This window comes from Cherax quadricarinatus, unplaced genomic scaffold (genome assembly GCF_038502225.1).
Source record: "Cherax quadricarinatus isolate ZL_2023a unplaced genomic scaffold, ASM3850222v1 Contig499, whole genome shotgun sequence".
NCBI classification, from domain to species: domain Eukaryota; kingdom Metazoa; phylum Arthropoda; class Malacostraca; order Decapoda; family Parastacidae; genus Cherax; species Cherax quadricarinatus.
Window position 1 is genome coordinate 55271 of NW_027195525.1, and position 21580 is coordinate 76850.

Below are 21580 nucleotides of genomic sequence, written 5' to 3' on the forward strand. Positions count from 1 at the left end.
CACCATGTTCCACATTAGTTTAATGATGGATTTTGTGGAATAAATGGAGAATGTCTCTTAACGCTGACTTTAAACTATTAGTGTTGATATGCTTTCCCTCAGTGGAAACTTTGTCTTCCTTTCAGGTTGAATAAGTTATAATTTGCCAAGTTTATAAATCAAATTGCTTTCTGTGAAATAACTGGAAAATGTCTCTTTTTATCAGAAATAAATCAAATGTTTGACTTAATTGTAAAATGTTGCCACAATAAAATGTTACATTAGTTGCATCAGTTTCCATTTACCTAACAAAGTTGGAGAACTTTAGTGGAAAATTTGATTTAGTTTAGGACAGAATATCTCTTAATTTGCCATTTTTAATAACAACAAAATTATGATATTAGTGTCCATGTGATAAACTGTTAATACCGTATCTGATTTGCTTCAAATCTTCAATGTAAATACTTAACTGCATTAGAAACTTATGCCACACTCAGCATTAAACTTTTAGTGTGCATTTGACATACAGTGACCTGGAGTAATGCAAAATAGAGATTCCTTTTCTGGATCGTTCAGTGACTGAAATATATCTAGATATTAATTTAGATTTATGTTTTACGTTCATTTAACATTCAAAACATTTTTTAGCATCCTTCAAGTATGGACCTTCATGTGTCTTACTAAAGTGGAGCTTTGTGAAAAATTCTTTAGACATTCAGAACACTGATATGGTTTCTCTCCTGAATGAACCCTCATGTGATCTACTAAGCCAGATCTTTGTGAAAAGTTTTTTAGACACTCAGAACACTGATACGGTTTCTCCCCTGTATGGACCCTCATATGTTTTACTAAATTATACTGCTGTGAAAAGTTCTTTAGACATTCAGAACATTGATATGGTTTCTCTCCTGTATGGACCCTCATGTGTTGTACTAAGCTATATCTTTGTTTAAAGTCCTTTAGACACTCAGAACATTTATATGGTTTCTCTCCTGTATGATCCCTCATGTGTGTTACTAAATGGCGTTTCTGTGAGAATCTCTTCGGACACTCAGAACACTGATATGGTTTCTCTCCAGTATGACTCCTCATGTGTGTTACTAAAGTACATTGCTGTGAAAAGTTTTTTAGGCATTCAGAACATTGATATGGTTTCTCTCCTGTATGGACCCTCATGTGTGTTACTAAATTACATTGCTGTGCAAATTTCTTCAAACACTCAGAGCATTGATATGGTTTCTTTCCAGTATGGCTCCTCATGTGTATTGCTAATTCATTTTTTTGCTTAAAGTTCTTTAGACACTCAGAACAATGATGTGGTCTGTCTCCTGAATGACTCCTCATGTGCTGTACTAAAGCAAATCGCCGTGAAAAGTTCTTCTGACACTCGGAACATTGAAATGGTCTCTCACCTGAATGGCCCCTCATGTGTTCTACTAATTTAATTTTTTGCTTAAAGATCTTCAGACACTCAGAACACTGATGTGGTTTCTCTCCTGAATGACGCATCATATATTTTAGTAGAGTAGAGCGTGAAAAATATTTTTGTTAACACTCACAGTATTGATCTGGTTTCTCTCCTGAACTGTAGCAAGTTCTTCTAGCACTGAGAACTCTAATAAGCTTTTTTTTTATAAATATTTTCTCATACTGCCTGTTAGACATATCATTTGTAAATTAAGACATTGTGCAAAAAAATGACAATTTCCATGTGTGAAGTTCAAATGTATTCCAAAATTCATTTGTTTCTTTATTTGCTTAAAAATTTTTCACATCTTCTATGTAAACAACTTTAAACATAAACATACATTTATCTTCTGTATCTAGATTACTCTGGTCAGAAGAGATGACTCCAAACTAAATGTTCCTGGATTAGAATCCAAGCAGTGCAAGTTTCCTGTTCTCACAGGTAAGAGTCTTTACGGCACACAGTACTAACAATATATATATATATTGAGAGTATTCTTTAACTTAAAATTATGTTGGGTACTGACACTGCAAGTGAACTCACTGCAATGCAATGATGAGCTGAAAAAAGAAAAGGTGAATAATTAGGTTTTAAACTCACATTACGTACTTTCTAAATTTTTTTTTTTTTTTCAACAAGTCAGCCGTCTCCCACCGAGGCAGGGTGACCCAAAAAAGAAAGAAAATCCTCTAAAAGAAAATACTTTCATCATCATTCAACACTTTCACCACACTCACACATCACTGTTTTTGCAGAGGTGCTCAGAATACAACAGTTTAGAAGCATATACGTATAAAGATACACAGCATATCCCTCCAAACTGCCAATATCCCAAACCACTCCTTTAAAGTGCAGGCATTGAACTTCCCATTTCCAGGACTCTCTGACAACTTATGCAATGCATGATCTATTTAAGCTAACATGTTCAAATATAGAAACTACTAAATAACACTAGCTAACAAGTAATTTTCATCAGATATAATTACAGGTTTGACAAGCAGTTCTTGGGGAACTGATTCCAAATTTGATTTTCATTTTTTATAGTATGTCTAATTTTCTTAATGAGATTTATTAAATTTGAAGACACTGTGTTAATAATAATTAAGGCAGTAACCACTCAGATTTGGTTAATCTTATCACTGCTGGAGAAGAAAATCAAATCTGGAAGCAACATTCCTTGGAACTATCTAGCCCACCTACAATGTGGCCAAAAATAAGTAGTAATAAGCAATATGAATTGATAGTACATTGATTAGACATTTCCATAATTAATTTTTAAATTTTGTTAAATATATGTATTTATTTTTTAAATTTTGTTAAATATATATAGTATTATAAGTTTCATTCACATCTTTTTAAGGTGATTATTGATGATTTATACAAATTCTCTCATTGTCAAGATTCAACATATTCTGTTATGGAAGGGGTTCGTTTATAGCTAAATCACAGAGGCATACAATCATAATGAATCTTTGAACAAGTTACATTCATACTTCAGGTGTCCACTAGGCAACCAAGATATGAGCACTGCATGTTACCTGTGCAGCTTGTTCAAATTTATAATGTTGAACCAAAGTAAAACATCCAAGCATTTAAAACCACAGACCGGGTGGGACTTGACCTCGTGGCGAGTCCTAAAACTCACAGGTCAGTGTGTTATCCATTGGGCAATGCCGAACTAATAAGATTCATCCAACTAGATATATTACTGTACACCATTGGGAGGTTAGCATGGGCCTCACTGTGACCACAGCATGAACTAGAGCACACAACAGCCATTCTATAGTCTTGTATTCATCTGCAGAAACCAGCATTTGTGGTCACAGTGGGTCCAATATTTACCTCCCTTCAGTGTATAGCAATATACCTAGTTGGACGAACCTTATTAGGCAAATGTGGTCCACTGAATAACACAATGGCCTGCAAGTTTTAGGACTTGCCTGCCATGGATTTGAGCTCCATACATTCTGTAATTTGTTTGTAATCAAGTTATTACAATTTCATGAGCCATGAATCCATACCTTTTGCTATACCAGTGATATGGAGGGAGCTGAGAGGCCATTGTAGTATTTTGTTACTTTTGTAATGACAACATAGCTAAATTCTCAAAGAAGGACCAACATAAAATCATTTACCTGACACATTGCCAATTCTAGTACCTCCTTTAGAAGACTACATGAATTCCAATGTCAGTGCAACTGGTGGCACTTGGAGACATTTGACTGATATTGACTACAAATTTGAAGAAGAAAACCCAAAGGAGCTGATTACCCAATATCAGTTAAATGACCTCATTAGAGACCTGGCCCTCAGAGAAAAGAAAGTACTTCTCCTCACAACTCAAGCAGATAAAATTAAGATTGTACTAGTGAGTCATTATCAGTAACATTATCAGTTTACTCGTTTACCTGGAGTTTACCTGGAGAGAGTTCCGGGGGTCAACGCCCCCGCGGCCCGGTCTGTGACCAGGCCTCCTGGTGGATCAGAGCCTGATCAACCAGGCTCCTTTCGTTGTCCATTACATAGAACTTTGTCACTGAGGCCAGGGTCCCTGAAGTAGTTATATGTAATGAGCTCAGCTCATTCAGATAAGCTGATAGCAATAAATTTTGCACTAGATATGAGAGATTGGATCTGTGTGGTGAGTGTGCACCACAAAAAAAAAAAAAAAAAAAAAAATCTGCCCCATACAGTGTGATGGGAAAAACAAAACTGTGACTCTGTGTGTATTGTTTAAACTAGCAACTTTGGTGGTGTTGTGGAGGTGATGGTTGCAGTGGTGGTGGACGTGGTGATGTTGTTGGTTGTGGTGGTGGTGGTAGTAGTAGTGGTCATGGTGGTGGTTGTGGGGATGGTGGGCAGCGGTGGTGGTGATGGTGGCTGTGGTATTCGTCATGGTGGTGGTCGTGGGGGTGGTGGGAGGCGGTGGTGGTGATGGTGGCTGTGGTATTCGTCGTGGTGGTGGTGCAACAATGGCAGTTTATATGAAGTGGTAGTGACACAAGTCAGAAAGTGGAGTGTAGGGAGGCAATAATAGAGGTAGTCCAGGGACAGGAGAATATAAAAAGAAAAAGAAACCCACAAGGGTAGGACCAAAAACACAGTAAAAAAAATCATAGGACAGAGCAGAGGCAGAAGTAAAGGCAAAAAATATATAGGAAAGGAGGAGAGGTGAGAAGAGGTAGGGAGAGGAGGAGATAAAGATCAGGTCAAGTCACGAATGTTCTGATAGATGGAGCATTTGACAATGTAATGAAAAAGAAAGGCATCTACAGAGACAAAGCCAGGACTAAGATTCATATTAGAAAAGTTGAGTGTAAGGGATGCTTAAACAAGAGTGTTTGTAAAGGCTAGAAGAAGGGTAGATTTTGGCAGAAAAACCAGTTAATAGGATGATTATGATCTCTAACCTGACCGAAAAGAACATTATTGGTGTTGGCAAGTCTAACACTTTTGTGTTCTTTAAGTCTGTCAGAAAGAGACCAGCTAGTTTCTCCAAAGTACTGGAGAGGACAAGGGGAACAAGAAATGGAATAGACTATGTAAACAGGAGAAAAGGTATGAACTAGGGTGTTAGTTTGTCAAAAAGTAAGTTTGATGTCTAAGGAACGAAGAGAGTTGTTAAGAGCTGAGAAACTGGAAATATAGGGAGGGAAAAGAATAGGAGATTTCACAGGAGTGGAGAGTTTGTGACACGGAAGAGATTATGAAATTGGAAGGGTAGCCAAGAAACTGAGGGCCACAAATGCAGAGGGCACTACTACTATTATTACTACCAGCACTACCTCTACCACTGCTTCTACCTCCTATTGTTTCCTGGCCCACCCCACTTCCTTCTCATATATAGATAGGAGGGCCACACATTTTTGGCTCCCTCTATTTTGGTTGTTTTCAATTAAGCTGAAATTGCTCATTATATTCGGTGCTTTTTCAATTTTTCTGCAGATTTTGCCATTTTTGCCTAACAGTTGCACAAGGGAAGGGGAACCAGTGCCATATTTTTAATTAAGCATTGTATGTACTGTGTATTTATTTTACTTTTGTACCATTTTTTATGCCTAGCTGTATTGAGCACTTAATAAATGACACTGCAAACACTTAAAATTTTTCATTTATAATCAGGGTTGGGATCCTAACACCCACAAAAATGAAGTCTCTTCCCTCTGTACTGCCTCCCTTTCCTTCGTTCTTTTGTGTCCAAGTCAAACCGAAATGTCGTCGTAAGTTTGAATCTCCTATGAGCAGGTTATTTGTTTAAAAATAGTAATAATAATGATACTGCTTTAAAACAAGTTTCCTAGTTCCCTACCCCTTTCCTTTCAATCAGATAGCCACATCTAAGCCCCACAGTATAGAAATTCTATTACTGCAGCTGTCACTGTTGAATGTTGTTCTGGAACAATGAAGACAAAGTTGTTACTATACATTTTCTTCATGGCTGTGTGCAATACAAATTTATCCAAGTGCATGGTGTGTATAAAAACTGGATGACACTAATTAGTGTAATTTGTAATTACTAACTCCTCTTCAAGGGGGCTCCTTGGTGCAGTGAAGAGGCTCTTAATCTGAAGAATTAGACCTCTTAGTCTCCTTCCTCAGACCGAACCTAATTACCTTCCAATTTCCCCTTCCCTATCCCATCCCCCCTTTTTCCTTACTGCCCCCCCTCCCAACCCTCCCTTTTCCCCATCCCATTTATAGTCTCTGGGGTCTTCCCCTCTGGCATTATGGTTTCTTGATAGGGAGAAATGTGTCAGGGTTCATCCCACTCCATGGGATTCCTCGAGAGTGGTGTAGTTTGCCATGGAATCTGGATCATCTGGAGGCACCCTACTCCCTTCCCGGATTTCCAGGAGGTGGGGCAGGGTGTCTTGCAGGAGATGGGTGAATCTCCAGAGATTGCCTGTTGGTTCTGGGAGATGGCAGCCGAAGGAGGTATGCTTTGTGATGGGTATCCAACCACCCTCTCTTTAGTCTGCCTAGGTGGCTCAGTGGATGTGAGGGTAGGGTATGGCATGGGTTCCACACTGTATCTGCACTGCTGGCGGTGTCAAGATCTTCTTGGATGAGATGAGGAACTTACGGCCCTTTCATGCCTTTTAGTAACTGTCCCTCTTCCTTTTTTTACTTTCCTTCTTTTTTTTTCCTTAAAATAATAAGTACCACCATCATGGAGTTTTCATTTCATGACCCCCCTCCTCCTCCCAGGCCCCTTTTAGTAGCCATGCCCTGTTCAGACCCGGCTTCATTATTGGACCATTCTCCAGATTTTTCACCATACCCCTGTACCTCCTGCTGGTGACACTTCATCACCTGCTCCAGCGCCGATGCTCTGCCCATTTCTTCTTGTGCCTTTGCTCCTTGAATGCTTTTAACTATGCATCCAGCTTCCCCAAACATGGTGTGACAGTTTTTGGATCGCCCAACTGCCTCAGGTCAGGCTGCCCAGTGTCCTATGACTAAATGTTCCAGATCATTTGCTGACAACGATCTTTCAATTTGCTCATTCCACCCAGAAACGACCTACATAATATCCACTTTCTTTACACACCATGTTTACAAGTACGCAGTGGACAAAATTCTTTTCCTTGCAACTGATTATCTTTCAGACCACAATATTGGAAAAGCTCTTTTTATGACACACTGGCCAAAATACATCCTTTCATGCTCTTCAGAGCAGTGCACACATCATTACTGTTCAGAACACAGGGCAAGCTTGTGATCTTTTCCATCTTACTTCCATTGATAACATTCCTATCACAGTTCACAAGCACACTACTCTCAGTTCTTGCAGTGGTATGGTGATCTTACCATGTACGATTGTACAGTATGATTTTCTGTCTTGTATGATTTTCTGTCTTGCGGTGATGATATTTTAGAGCAATTAGCCCTTCAGGACCTTCCAATTCTCAAACTGGATACATATGTCCTGCCTGCTCGCGAGTGGAGGAGCTTTCCCAGTAACATTGCCCGCTTAGCCAATGACTGTCGTGAACTCCCATCCACCATTTACATCACAGACATCACCTAGAGGTTCATAAAGTAGTCCTTACACTCCAACAGTGTCAAAATTGTTGGTGCTTCGGATATCCAGCTAAATACTGCAGGTCTGTGGCAGAGTGGTCAGTCTGTGGTGCTGCGGATCATGCTGATACATCTTGCAGTCTTCCCCCCTCTTGTCTTAATTGCAACAAAACTCACTCTTCTTTTTTCCACCCATGTCAGGTCTATCTTAATGAATGTGAAATCCATTGTCTTAAGGATAGCGAAGGCCTTATGCTATGGCTGTCTCTTGCCTCCACCTTGAGGGAAATCTTCCCTGTGTTCCCCCACCTACAAGTTCCTCCAGTGCCATTTCTTCCAGGGTCACCCCCGTCTCTAATTCTTTTTGCAGTTTTACCCTTTGAAACCCCCCACCTCCTTACCACTTCCTACTTCTACTTTTTCATCTTCTCACCCACTAGTTTCTCAGTCTGCAAGTCCTCACACACCTGCATCTTCTTCGCGCCTATCACCTGCCAAATTAAACCTGTCTCCTAAGCCAAAGTCTCTTCGCATTCCTCCAGTGCTTACAATTTCCCAACAATTTTCCTTTTTGGGCTTGGTGCCTAGTTCTCACCCCCTTTCTAACTCTCACACAAAGAAGGAGGTTCACCCCCCTTGGTGTGGTCCCCTTTTCTGTTTCCCCCCCAGACTTCTTCCCCAGTCCTTGTCCAGCCTCCTTCCTCTCCTGTTCCAATGATGCTCATTGCCTTCGTTACTTTGTCCACTCTCATGACCTTTGGGTTCCTTCTACATATAAGTTGGTCTCAAATGTTAGTAGAAGCCCGTTATTTGATCTGCGCCTCTACTTACTCTGTCTGCTTTCTCTATACGTCTTCACTCCAGTCTTCTCTCCAGTTGCCTCCCTTGTATGTTCATGTAGCATCTGCCTTTTCCCTTTCCCACTGGGAGGTTCTGAAGGTCTGTGTCTGTTCTCCCCTACTGCCATGCACCAAAGCTCTCCTACCTATAGCTGCTTCTCACTCTTTTTCTTGATCACTTCCGGCTATATGCACATGCTATCACTATTTACACAGATGGTTCTAAATTTTCTGACAGTGTTGGGTTCACGGTGGTGTTCCCTGACAATGTTGTCTGGGGTCATTTGTTAGGCTCAGCTAATATTTTTATTGCCGAGTTGTATGTCATCCTCATAGCACTTCTCTGCATTACATGTATGTCTCCTTCGGTATCAGTGATCATTTCGGATTCGGAGTGCATTACAGGCCATTAAACAATTTGATTCACCTCATCCACTGGTCCTTCGTATTCAACTTTGGGTGCACCGTGTAGCTAGCACACTGGACACATTGATGTGTGGGGTAATGAACAGGTGGATGCTGCTACGCAGTCAGCAGTGCATAATTTTCCGGTTTCCTACGGAGGTACAGTGGTCTCTCGATAATCGTTGGGCTTGATAGTTGTCCTTTTCGGAAATCATCGCGTTATTTTCATCCAAACATTGGCTCGCAAATGGTCAGTTGACTCGCTAATCGTTGTTCATCCTAGACACATACTCACAGCTCTAAGCCGCCTTGGCCTCCCTTCCCAACCAGTGTGTCACTGTTTACCAGTGAGCAATGGTCCTCTCACTTGTTCATACAAAATATTTCATAATACATGTATTCCATTCATTTTAGTGCTTGCAAGTGCTAAATAAGCTACCATGGCTCCAAAGAAAGCCCCTAGTGCCAAGCCTTTGGTAAGGAAGGTGAGAAATATGACTGAATTTAAGAAAAACATCATTGAACAATATGAAAGTGGCGTACGTGTGGCTGAACTGGCCAGGATGTATAACAAATCCCGTACAACCATATCTTCCATCGTGGCCAAGAAAAAGGAAATCAAGGAAGCTGTTGTTGTAAGGGGGTAAATATGCTGACAAAAATTAAATCACCAGTACTCGAAGATGTTGAGAAGTTATTATTGGTGTGGATAAATGAGAAACAATTAGCAGGAGATAGTCTTATGACGTCGATTATTTGTGAAAAGGCAAGGCAGCTGCATGACAATCTGGTAAAGAAACTGCCTGCAACGAGTACTGATATTTGTGAATTTAAGGCCAGCAAAGGTTGGTTTGAGAGATTTAAGAACCGTAGAGGCATACACAGTGTGATAAGGCATGGTGAGGCTGCCAGTTCGGACAAAATTGCAGCTACAAAATTCGTAAGTGAATTCAGGGAGTACATAGAGGCTGAAGGACTGAAACCTGAACAAGTGTTCAATTGTGATGAAACAGGCCTCTTTTGGAAGAAAATGCCAAAGAGGACCTACATTACTCGGGAGGAAAAGGGACTGCCAGGACACAAGCCTATGAAAGACAGGCTGACGCTCATGTTCTGTGCTAATGCTAGTGGGGATTTCAAAGTGAAGCCGTTACTAGTGTACCATTTTGAAAATCCCAGAGTGTTCAGGAAAAACAATGTTATGAAGAGTAAATTGTGTGTTCTGGGGATCTAATAATAAGGCCTGGGTCACAAGGGAAATTTTCGTCGAGTGGTTCAACGAAGTGTTTGGCCCTAGTGTAAAGAATTACCTCCTGGAAAAGATACTGGATCTCAAGTGCCTCCAATAATGGACAATGCACCTGCTCATCCTCCAAACTTGGATGACCTAATTCTCCGGGAGTTTAAGTTCATCACAGTAAAGTTCTTGCCTCCGAATACCACTCCTCTCCTCCAGCCCATGGACCTGCAGGTCATTTCAAACTTTAAAAAAACTCTACACCAAAGCAATGTTTCAAAGGTGCTTTAATGTGACCTCAGACACTCACTTGGCCATAAGAGATTTTTGGAAAGAACACTTCAGTATCCTCCATTGCATAAGCCTTATAGGTAAGGCTTGGGAAGGAGTGACTACCAGGACTTTGAATTCTGCTTGGAGAAAATTGTAGCCAGATTGTGTCCACAAGAGGGATTTTGAAGGGTTTGTGGCTGACCCAGATGAGCCTATGTCAGTTGTGAACTCTATTGTGGCACTGGGGAGTTCCATGGGGTTGGATGTGAGTTTGGAGGATGTGGAAGAGTTGGTGGAGGACCACAACGAAGAGCTAACCACTGAGGAGCTGCAAGAGCTTCAGCAGGAACAGCAACAGATTGCAGCTCAAAATCTTGCTGCAGAGGAGGAGGAAGAGAGATGGAAGAAGGTGCCTTCTTCAGAAATTAAGGAGATTTTTGAAATGTGGGGTAGGATGGAAAGATTTATGGAGAACATCACCCTGAGAAAGATGTTGCAAGCCACATCGGCAACTTGTACAGTGACAGAGTCTTGGACCATTTTAGGGAAGTTTTAAAGAGACGCCAGAAACAGAGCTCTCTGGACACTTTTTTTTGCGAGACAGGACTCCAGTGACTCTCAAGCTGGTCCTAGTGGCATTAAGAAACAGAGAAGAATAGTAACCCCAGAAAAGGACTTGGTACCTGAGGTGTTGATGGAAGGGGATTCCCCTTCCAAACAGTAACTAATCCAATCTCTCTCCTCCTCCAGTCTTCCATATACAGTGGTCCCTCAATAATCGTCCATAATCCGTTCCTGGAAGTGGGACTATTATCGAAATGGACGATTTTCGAATCAATTTTTCCCATAAGAAATAATGTAAATCCAATTAATTCGTTCCAGACACCCAGAAGTATCAACAACAATTTTTTTTTTTTTCCTAAAAGATAGATTTACATGCACAAAAGAATGAACATTCAACATGACAGTTACCTTTATTGAAGGCTGTTGTTGATGAATGGAAGACAGGGAGGAGGAGAGAGGGAAGAGAGGTTATTTGGAAGGGGAATCCCCCTCCATAAGGACTCTAGGGCACTAATAAAATGTATAAATGAACATACAATGCCTGCACTTTAAAGGAGGGGTTTGGGATATTGGCAGTTTGGAGGGATATGTTGTGTATCTTTATATGTGTATGCTTCTAGACTGTTGTATTCTGAGCACCTCTGCAAAAACAGTGATAATGTGCGAGTGTGGTGAAAGTGTTGAATGATGATGAAAGTATTTTCTTTTTGGGGATTTTCTTTCTTTTTTGGGTCACCCTGCCTCGGTGGGAGACGGCCGACTTATTGAAAAAAAAAAAAAAAAAAAAAATGAACATACCTGCCTAGTATGGGCCAACAGGCCTGCTGCAGTGATCCTCCTTTCTTATGAGTGAGAGGGGTTGGATTTGAGTGGGACTTGCACATCAGAGCTTATTTCTTGGGTAGCATTGAAAATTGGGTTGGGCAAATGTTATGTTAGTGGGATGAATTGTAAAGGACCTGCCTAGTAAGGGCCAGCAGGCCTGTTGCAGTGTTCCTCATTTCTTATGTTCTTATGGTAATAGGGGTAGTTGATGAGTGGAACGGTCTGCCTAGTAGGGTGATCGAAGCTAAAACATTGGGTAGTTTCAAATTTAGGTTGGATAAATACACGAGTGAGAGGGGTTGGATTTGAGTTGGACTTGCACCTGAGCTTATTGCTTGGGTAGCATTTGTTCTGTTAGTGGGTTGGATTTGTGAAGGACCAGCCTAGTATGGGCCAGCAGGCCTGTTCCAGTGTTCCTACTTTCTTAAGTTCTTATTTAACATAACACTTACCAGTAGGTGATCAAGGCTAGGACTTTGGGTAGCTTTAAGAAGAGATTGGACAAATATACGAGTTGGAGGAGCTGAGTTTGATTTGTGTCATTGGGTACGGGAGTAAATTCTTGGGTAGCTTTGGGTGGAGGTCATTTTGATAAGGACCTGCCTTGTATGGGCCAGTAGACCTGCAGTGTTCTTCCATTGTTATGTTCTTATTGGCTATTTTTGTGTGAGGGAGGGATGGCAAGTTTATTGTTGGAGAATATGACACTAATATCAACTCTATGGCTTATTTATCTATCACAATTCAACTAATATGACATAATAAACAATATTAATAACATAGAAACATGGAATATACTCTAGAATGAATAAAATAAGTCATTACGTATGTCACGAGAGGTGTTGTGTTGTGTTGTTGTTGGGTATATAAGGGCCACTGAGTGTAAGCCGTCCATAATGGTGGTGAGGCGGCGGTGGTTTTTGAAGCCCTATATAACTCCAGCAACATTGGAGGAGTTGGTAGAATCACTGAATCACTAAAGAAGGAACCCTCTACCACCATCACTACTACCTTCTACCACCATCACTACCACCAAAGAAAGCTTCTAGTGCCAGCCCTTTGGTAAAGAATGTGAGAAACACGTAATTTATGAAAAAGTTTGTAGAAAAATACAAAGATGGTGGTGGTAGAGTGGAAGCAGTTGTGATAGTGGTTGATGAGCATAAGAAAGGAGGATCACTGCAGCAGGCCTGTTGGCCCATGCTCGGCAGGTCCTTTACAATTCATCCCACTAATGAAACATTTTCCCAACCCAGTCCTTAATGCTACCCAAGAAATAAGCTCTGATAACTCTATCCACTCATTTGGGACTTGCAAATGAGTGGATAGAGTTATTATTTTTATTATCACACTGGCCGATTCCCACCAAGGCAGGGTGGCCCAAAAAAGAAAAACTTTCACCATCATTCACTCCATCACTGTCTTGCCAGAAGGGTGCTTTACACTACAGTTTTTAAACTGCAACATTAACACCCCTCCTTCAGAGTGCAGGCACTGTATAGAGTTATCAGAGCTTATTTCTTGGGTAGCATTGAGGACTCGGTTGGGAAAATGTTTAGTTAGTGGGATGAATTGTAAAGGACCTGCCAAGCATGGGCCAACAGGCCTGCTGCAGTGATCCTCCTTTCTTATACTCATCAACCACTATCACAACTGCTTCCACTCTACCACCACCATCTTTGTATTTTTCTACAAACTTTTTCATAAATTATGTGTTTCTCACATTCTTTACCAAAGGGCTGGCACTAGAAGCTTCATTTGAAGTCATGGTAGCTTATTTAGCACTTGCAAGCACTAAAATCAATGGAATATTATGAAATATTTCGTAGGAGCATGTGAGGGGACCGTCACTCACTGGTAAACAATGGCACACTGGTTGGGAAGGAAAGGCTGAGGCGGCTCAGAGCGTGAGTATGCATCCGGGACAAAGGACTATTAGCGAGTTAACGGACTATTTGCAAGCCAATATTTTGACGAAAAAACAGGACTATTTCCGAAATGGACGACTTTCAGGCCGGACGATTATTGAGGGACCACTGTACTAAGAAGAATCGCTAATAAAGGTAAGTGTTATGCTGTTAATGTTTCATTCATCATGTCCCATTGTATTGTTTATGTACTACATCTATATTTCATGTAAAAAAAATTTTTGTTTTAATACTTCTGGGTGTCAGGAACGAATTAATTGTATTTACATTATTTCTTATGGGGAAAATTGATTCAAAAATCGTCTATTTCGATAACTGTTGCACTTCCAGGAATGGATTAACAATGATAAACGAGGGACCACTGTATTCCATTCATGGATTATTTTTACCATCATCTCTACCTGTCTTCGCGGCCATAGGCAACAACGGTGGTCGGGCATGCACTATAACAAACTGCACTCTATTAACCAGTTTTGGGTTTGTGGCCATCTTCTTACTACATTGCCATACTCAGGAGACTGCGCTCTCCCATCTCCGCATCAGCCATACTTGCTTTACTTAGGGATATCTCATGGAACGACACCCTATCCCACTCTGTGAGGTATGTCGGGTCCCTATTTTGGTTCTTCACTTTCTTGTGGATTGTTCGGTTTACCAGCAAGCTTGCAGGATTTACCTCCATCAATGCTGATGCCCTACCACTCTTACCTTATCTTCCTTTCTTGCAGATGGCCCTGCCTTTGACGTAGGTCCACTTTTTTTACTTTTTTGTCAGCAACTTCTTTACTATATGAACTTTGACACATAGCCCCTAAAGCCCATCCAGCCTTTTTCTCTCCTCACCTCTGATCCCATCTGCACCTAGCTGTTTATAGCCCTGACACTAATTTCTGCCCTGCAGTGCTGCATGACCCTTGTTGGTTCAGTGCTATATTTGATTATAATGTAATTACTAGTTTTTACCTAAAGATGTAAACAATACTTGTTATATTTTGATAAATAGATATGCTGGGGGAAAACTGTAAACAGATTTGGAGTCACTGTTCAAAATTAGAAAGGAGAAAATGTGTTGAGAAACAAAAATGATATTCTTTCTTCTTTCAACACACCAGCCTTATCCCACTGAGGCAGGGTGGCCCAAAAGGAGAAACAAGTTTCTCCTTTTGCATTTAGTAATATATACAGGAGAAGGGGTTACTAGCCCTTGCTCCCGGCATTTTAGTCGCCTCCTATGACACGCATGGCTTACGGAGGAAGAATTCTGTTCTGCTTCCCCATGGAGAAAAAATGATATTATGCAGAATTTAAAAAATTTTCTCATCTATATTATTTTCACCCATACTGCTTTGAAATGTGCACAGGCAAAATGTTGTCAATAAAGAACCTTATTACACTGAATTTTTCTCTTTCCATTGTGTCACTATTTTATAATTTCTCTCCTTATCGAATCATTTTCTGGCATTGTTCTATGGTAGTAAGCTTAGGATATATTAAAATGTAGAAAACTCTACTGAAAAAAAAGTCCGAATTAAATGTTAGGTGTGCAACTTATTTTTTAGTAAAGTATTGATTATAAACACATGGCAATTAATGTATTATAATACAATTACATATTAAAAAATAAGGAAAATTCTAATTGAATGACAACTGCTAAAAACAAAGATGAAACAAGAATTAAGCATTTCACAAAGATATCGACCCAGAATATGAGAGTAAATATTTTCATTTAGCACTAATATTTTGTTCTTAGATGCAATTCAGACTGGCTGCTCACTGATTTTGGGTCCATGTTCCTCTTTCCCAGTTTATAATACTGTAAAAAAATAAAAACATTGTAATATGAGATTATATAGGGTTAAAATCATGACTGAGCTAGTAATTATTTAAAGCTTTTGGAATTTTAACCTAATTACAGCTTAAAGCATCATCTCATTGGTTCTTCACAAGTGTCTTACTCGAAAAAATGCACAGTTTCTTAATTACTTTATTATATGAATAACTAAGCACTCTGGAGACTGGGAGACTTCAATATCTGTTTTCTACAGCAAAATAAAGGGATATGTAAAAGGTATAAGCAAATTCTAGGTTTAAATAGTTAGATTCAACTAATTAATACACCAACCCGGATCACACAGTTCTAAGCCATCCTAATTTACCACATACTTTGTAACCATAATTACCACAGGCCTTAATGATCATTTCATCATTTACTACACCAGGAAAATCACTAGGGAATGGATAGGCCTACAAAGGACAATAAAAATGAGGTCAACTAGAAACTACAGTAAAGAAACACTGGTAAATAGGCTACACAATTGTGACTAGACAGTGATAACAAGTAGCACGGACGTAAATGATGCCTGGGAAAAATTCAAAACAATGTTCACTACCATCCTTGATAATATTGCACCAGTTAAAGAGGTTAGGATTAAACAGAGAACCAAACCCTGGATGACTACCAAGATATTAGATAATCGAAATTCAGAGACCAGATGCTAAAAAGATTTAACCCTTTCAGGGTCCATAGGCCAAATTTCAAATTGCACACCAGGGTCCAAGAATTTTCAAAAAATTTTGTTATTTTTTCTTATGAAATGGTCGAGAATCTTTTTCTGAAGGTAATAAAACAAAAAGTACAAAATTGGATGGAAAACTGATGAAATTATGCTCCAAATTCTGATGTGTCAGCGATATTTATGAATCGGCGATTTTGCCGACTTTGACTCCCATTTTAGGCCAATTACATTATGCCAGTCGACCAAATTCTTAGCTATTTCACTAGTATTACTTCTATTCTATCGATTGAGCACAAGAAATTGCCAAGTCAACTGTTTCAACTACAAAATAAAGTGATCGGAAATTGGTAATTTGGCCAATTTAACACAAAGTTCAAAATATTTCAATTTCAAAATAGGGTCCAGAATAAACAATGTAGGTATTACTGGCACTAAACTAACATTTCCTCTGTTCATTAGTTATGTTTTGAGGCTTTATAAATGAATTCCATTTTGATTTTTTATTCACATAATGAATTTTTATTCAAACCAAAAAATAGAAGATTTACTGTTATGCAATATTGTAATAATTGTATAAATATCATCACCACATTTGTGAATGTATATCAGACCCACCAGCTGGTGTGTATTAAACATGTGAAGTCATTTGTTTACTCTTGAACATTTCCGCTACTTTGAGCTCAGTTTCAAGCCATTTTCAGTGCTAAAACCAATCAAAATCATCTCTATTTCTGTAATAAGTCATCCATTCTATCAAATGAGACCAAGAAATCGCAAATACAACTATAAAAAACATACGAAAAAACACTGCAAAGTCACTGTTTTAATAAAAAATCACTGTCTCAGTTTTTTCTCTCATTATACACTGTGTGCTGCAGGATTTGTTTTATGTGGTGCACACATACCACATAGATGTATTCTCTCATATATAGGCCCAAATTTACCACTCACAGCTTATCAGAGCAAGCTGAACTCATGGCGTAGATCTACGGTTTATACCCTATATTTACCCCTATCTCACCTATGGAATTTGTGCATGGGGCTCAACAACAATAAACCATCTCAGACCATTAATTACCCAACAAAAGGCTGCAGTCAGAATGATAACAAATTCCCACTACAGACAGCACACTCCACCAATATTCAAAACTCTAAACCTACTCACCATACAAAACATCCATACTTATTACTGCACCTACTACATTCACAGAACACTTAACTCTGATATAAACCCTCCCCTCAAATGTCTCCTTACCAACCTCAAGAGAACACATGACCATAACACAAGGCACAGATCATTCTTTGATGTTCCTCGTGTCCATCTCACGCTATGCAAAAACTCAATGCACATAAAAGGCCCTAAAATCTGGAATTCATTACCTGTGAATATAAAAGAAACACTGTCTGTTTATAAATTCAAACTTCTTCTCAAAAATCAATTACTCACCCACCTGTAAATAAATACTGAATAATTGTATCTCATAAATTGTATCTCATAAATGTTTCTCATTATTGTATCTCATAAATGTCTAACCTGTGACCCAATCAAACTTTATTTTTTAATTACATTACCTAACAGAATACTTCATTCTACTGAATGCACAGCAACACAGTAAATGACCATATGACCTGTCTTTGTAATACTCATTTGTACTAAATTGTTATCTGTTTACAATAATGTTTTTACCACTGAATATGTCATTGCTTAGTTAATCTTAAGTTAATTTTAAGCCTGCCCATAATGCTCTGCATACAAGGGGCTTTGGCATGTTGCACTGTAATAACTGTATTCCTTTGTACTTCACTGTATCATGTTCAAATAAATAAATAAATAAATAAATAAATAAATAAATAAATAAATAAATAAATAAATAAAAGCCGTAGATCTACGGCACGGACCCTGAGAGGGTTAAGGGTGAGGAACAGAGTACAGAGGCTTATGAAAGGAGCAAAAGCAAGGTACTATTGCTCAAAAATCAAAGAGTACGAGAATAACCCTATAAAGCTCTGGCAACAACTGAAACAGTTGGGGTATAACCATAAACCCGTAGATAGATCAAACATAGTACTAAATATCGATAACGAGGTAAGCCACTAAACAACTCAAGTGCAAATTGTTTTAATTCCTACTACACATCTGTTGCATCAACAATAGTAAGTATACTGCCGGCTGCATCAAATACCTTTAACACAGACTCTGATAAGTTTGAAACATATTAAACCAATAAGGGGGTAACCCCAAACAGTTGTCAACTAGTAAGTGTATCTCATGACTTCATGCAAAAAGAACTAAGCAGGTTAAACCCAACTAAGAACACTGGTCCAGATAACATCCCATCTAAGTTCCTAAAAGATGGTGCCTCTGAATTGCCAGTCCCCATTGCTCACATAATAAATTTGTCCATCACCACTAATACTGTACTGAAGGGGTTCAAGGAGGCCAGAGTTACTCCTATTTTCAAGAAAAACAGTAGGTCTGATGTCAGCAACTATAGGTTTATTAGCATACTCAGTGTAATATCCAAAATTCTAGAGAGAGCGGTGTACTGTCAAGTAAATATCTTAATGACGACATTCTTCATAGTTACCACTCAGGCTTTAGGAGATCTTAACCAACACCTTCCTAATTAATCTGATGGATTACCTGAGAACTGAAATGTCAATAGGGAACCTCAAAGGAATAGTAACCCAAGACTTGCAAAAGGCCTTCGATACTGTCAACCACAATATATTATGTAGGAAACTTCAAGCTATGGGCATAGGTTCCACATTCTGGTTTAAGTCCTATCTTAACAAGAAACAAATTGTCAAAATCAACAATACAGAATCAGAACTCCTGCCGATAGCATGTGAAGTTCACCAAGGTAGTATTCTGGATCCCTTATTATTACTATGTAAACAACATACCCATCAGTGTCAAGTTTAAACTCCTACTGTATGCAGATGACAGTGCTCTGTTAGTGTAGATAAAGACCCAAAGATATAGCTAATGTAATAATACTGGAACTGGAGTCCTGCAGCAAATGGATAGTAGACAAACTATAATTACACCTCGGGAAAACGGAAGCCAAACTCTTTATCACAAAATATAAACTGAGAAGGGTAAATAATTTTAATGTCCAGTGTAATGGGGGACCCATCACTTCAGTTTCCTGAGTAAAATAACTGGGAACCCCTATGACCCATGAATGTAAGGAGAATTGATAGGGAACAGTGTAGTAAAGAAAGTGAATGCCAGGCTTAAGTTCCTGTACAGACAAGCACAGTGTCTACCTACTGAGGCTCACAGGACCCTGTGTCTAGCCCTAATACAATATCATATGGACTATGCTTGCTCTTTGTGGTACTCTGCCTTGACAAAAAAACTGAAAGACTGCATATCACCCAGAACAAAATGGTAAGATTCATCCTGGACCTGGGTCCAAGAGAGCATGTAGACGCCAGGATGAATTACAATTGGATATGCTGAATGTTGAACACAGTAAAACAACTGAAGTTAAATCAAGTTTATAAAATTGCTCACAGTGTCCAGAATATCTTGTTGCCAATTTTGTCAAGGTTGGGAACCAAAGCATTTACAGTACTAGGGGAAGAGAGGACAACTTTGTAGTACCCACAGTCAGTGGCCAAGCTTCAAACACCTTTCATTGTACAGCAAAAAAGAAATGGAACAGGCTGCCTGCACATGTCAAAGCCAGTCACAGAATGAACCAGCTCAAGAAGACAGCCAAAAGTTGCCTAATGAATGTGTTGACAGAAAGGGAGGAGAACAATTTTTAATTTTATTAGCTAAAACACATGTAAATATAAATAACTCCTTTTACCTTATTCCTAGTATATCTCCTTTATAGCATAATAATAAGAGATTATCTCTGTTATAGTATAGGTTCTCTACACATATGCTGCTATGTATGATAATCATTGTAACTGAATTTGTGTATACCTGAATAAACTTACTTAATATTTTTTCAATGAATGACAGATGACTGAAGAGCCACATTGACTCCCAAATCACAGACACCACCTGTAAAATAAAAGGACTTGAAAAAGCTGGTGATAAAAGCATGCGAGCTGCACATAGCATTTTTTTTCTGAAAGGCCCTCTCACAACATGTTGGCCAACGAAATGGTGCTTTCTGACTATTAACCCTTTCAGGGTTTTGGCCGTACTAGTACGGCTTACGTGCCAGGGTTTCTGACGTACTAGTACGCCTAAATTCTAGCGTCCTCAAATCTAGTGAGAGAAAGCTGGTAGGTGTAATGAGAAAAAAAAACTTTGACTGTGTTTTTGGATTAAAACAGTGACTTTGCACTGTGTTTTCTCATGGTATTTATTGTTGTATTCTAGTTTTCCTGGTCTCATTTTATAGAATGGAAGACATATTACAGAAATTGAGATGATTTTGACTGGTTTTACAAAGAAAAGTACCTTAAAATTGAGCTCAAATTAGCAGAAATGTCGACTTCTAACAAAGTTCAAAAGTAAACAAATCATGCTATGCGTCCAATACACGTCAACTGGTGAGACTAATATTCTTTCACAAGTGCGCTGATATTATTTATACCATTTCTACACCAATGCAGTAGTCTGCATAACAGTAAATTTTCTATTTTTTTGTGAGAATAAAAATTCAAAGTGGAAAGCAAAAGAATGTAAGAGGGGCCTGGGGACATGATTAATGAACAGAGGAAATGTTATTTTAGTGCCAGGAATGTCTTTCTTGTTTATTCTGGACCTTATTCAGAAATTGGCATCTTTTGAAATTTGTGTGATATTGGCAAAATTGTTAAATTCTGACCACTGCATTGGATAGTTTAAATCGGTAAAAGGGTGGTTTCTTGTACTCATTCGATAGAAAAAATGGAGTTCTAGCAAAATAGTTATGATTTTTGTCAACAAGTACACTGGAATTGGCCGAAAATAGGGCTCATAGTGGGCAAAATCACCGATGCATAAACATCATTGAGACCGCTAAATTTGCGAGAGCATTATTCCGTAAGTTTTCCATCAAATTTCATACTTTTGGTGTCATTATGATCGGGAAAAGATTCTGTATCTTTTCAAAGGAAAAAATAATTTTTTTTTTTTATGGCCGACCCTGAGAACAAGTCTCTGAGAGGGCCTGTCGACACTGAAAGGGTTAAGTGCAGTTAAATAGGCCAAAATATCAGAGAAATGACAAAACCTCCTATAGAAATTTAACATTCCAAGAAATCATTGGAACGCCTCTTCATCATGGTAAACTCTTAATTTGTATGGCTATAATGTTAGCTGTTGTAAATGCTACTTTGCCTTGTCCTACTACATGACTCAACAAAAAGTGACTAAAGGTGTCAGAAACATTTACTAATTTATCTAAAAAAACCTAGGTGCCTACCAAGGCTTTTATGGCAAAATGAGTTAATTTTTGAAAAGTGGCAGACATATTGCACATGCCTCCTGAGACTACGAATGCTGAAATTTCTTTGGCCCTATCACTTAAGAGTACCATTAAGAAGTTGTAGCTTGCAGATATATCTCT

The 21580-nt window shown here is 39.0% G+C and overlaps 1 non-coding gene across 2 annotated transcripts in view; it reads right to left on the reverse strand.

The window, feature by feature from the left end:
• Positions 1 to 260: 260 nt before the first annotated feature.
• The window catches only part of LOC128700926 (uncharacterized), a 32165-nt gene continuing 10845 nt past the window's right edge, over positions 261 to 21580 (reverse strand). The window contains exons 2-3 of one of the 2 annotated variants that reach the window (XR_011391195.1): positions 20016 to 20082; positions 261 to 2007 (exon numbers count right to left, since the gene is read on the reverse strand). This is a non-coding gene — a transcript (uncharacterized protein). Of the gene's footprint in view, positions 2008 to 15070; positions 15356 to 20015; positions 20083 to 21580 lie in introns of those variants that run through there. The other variant, XR_011391196.1, reaches the window with a different exon arrangement.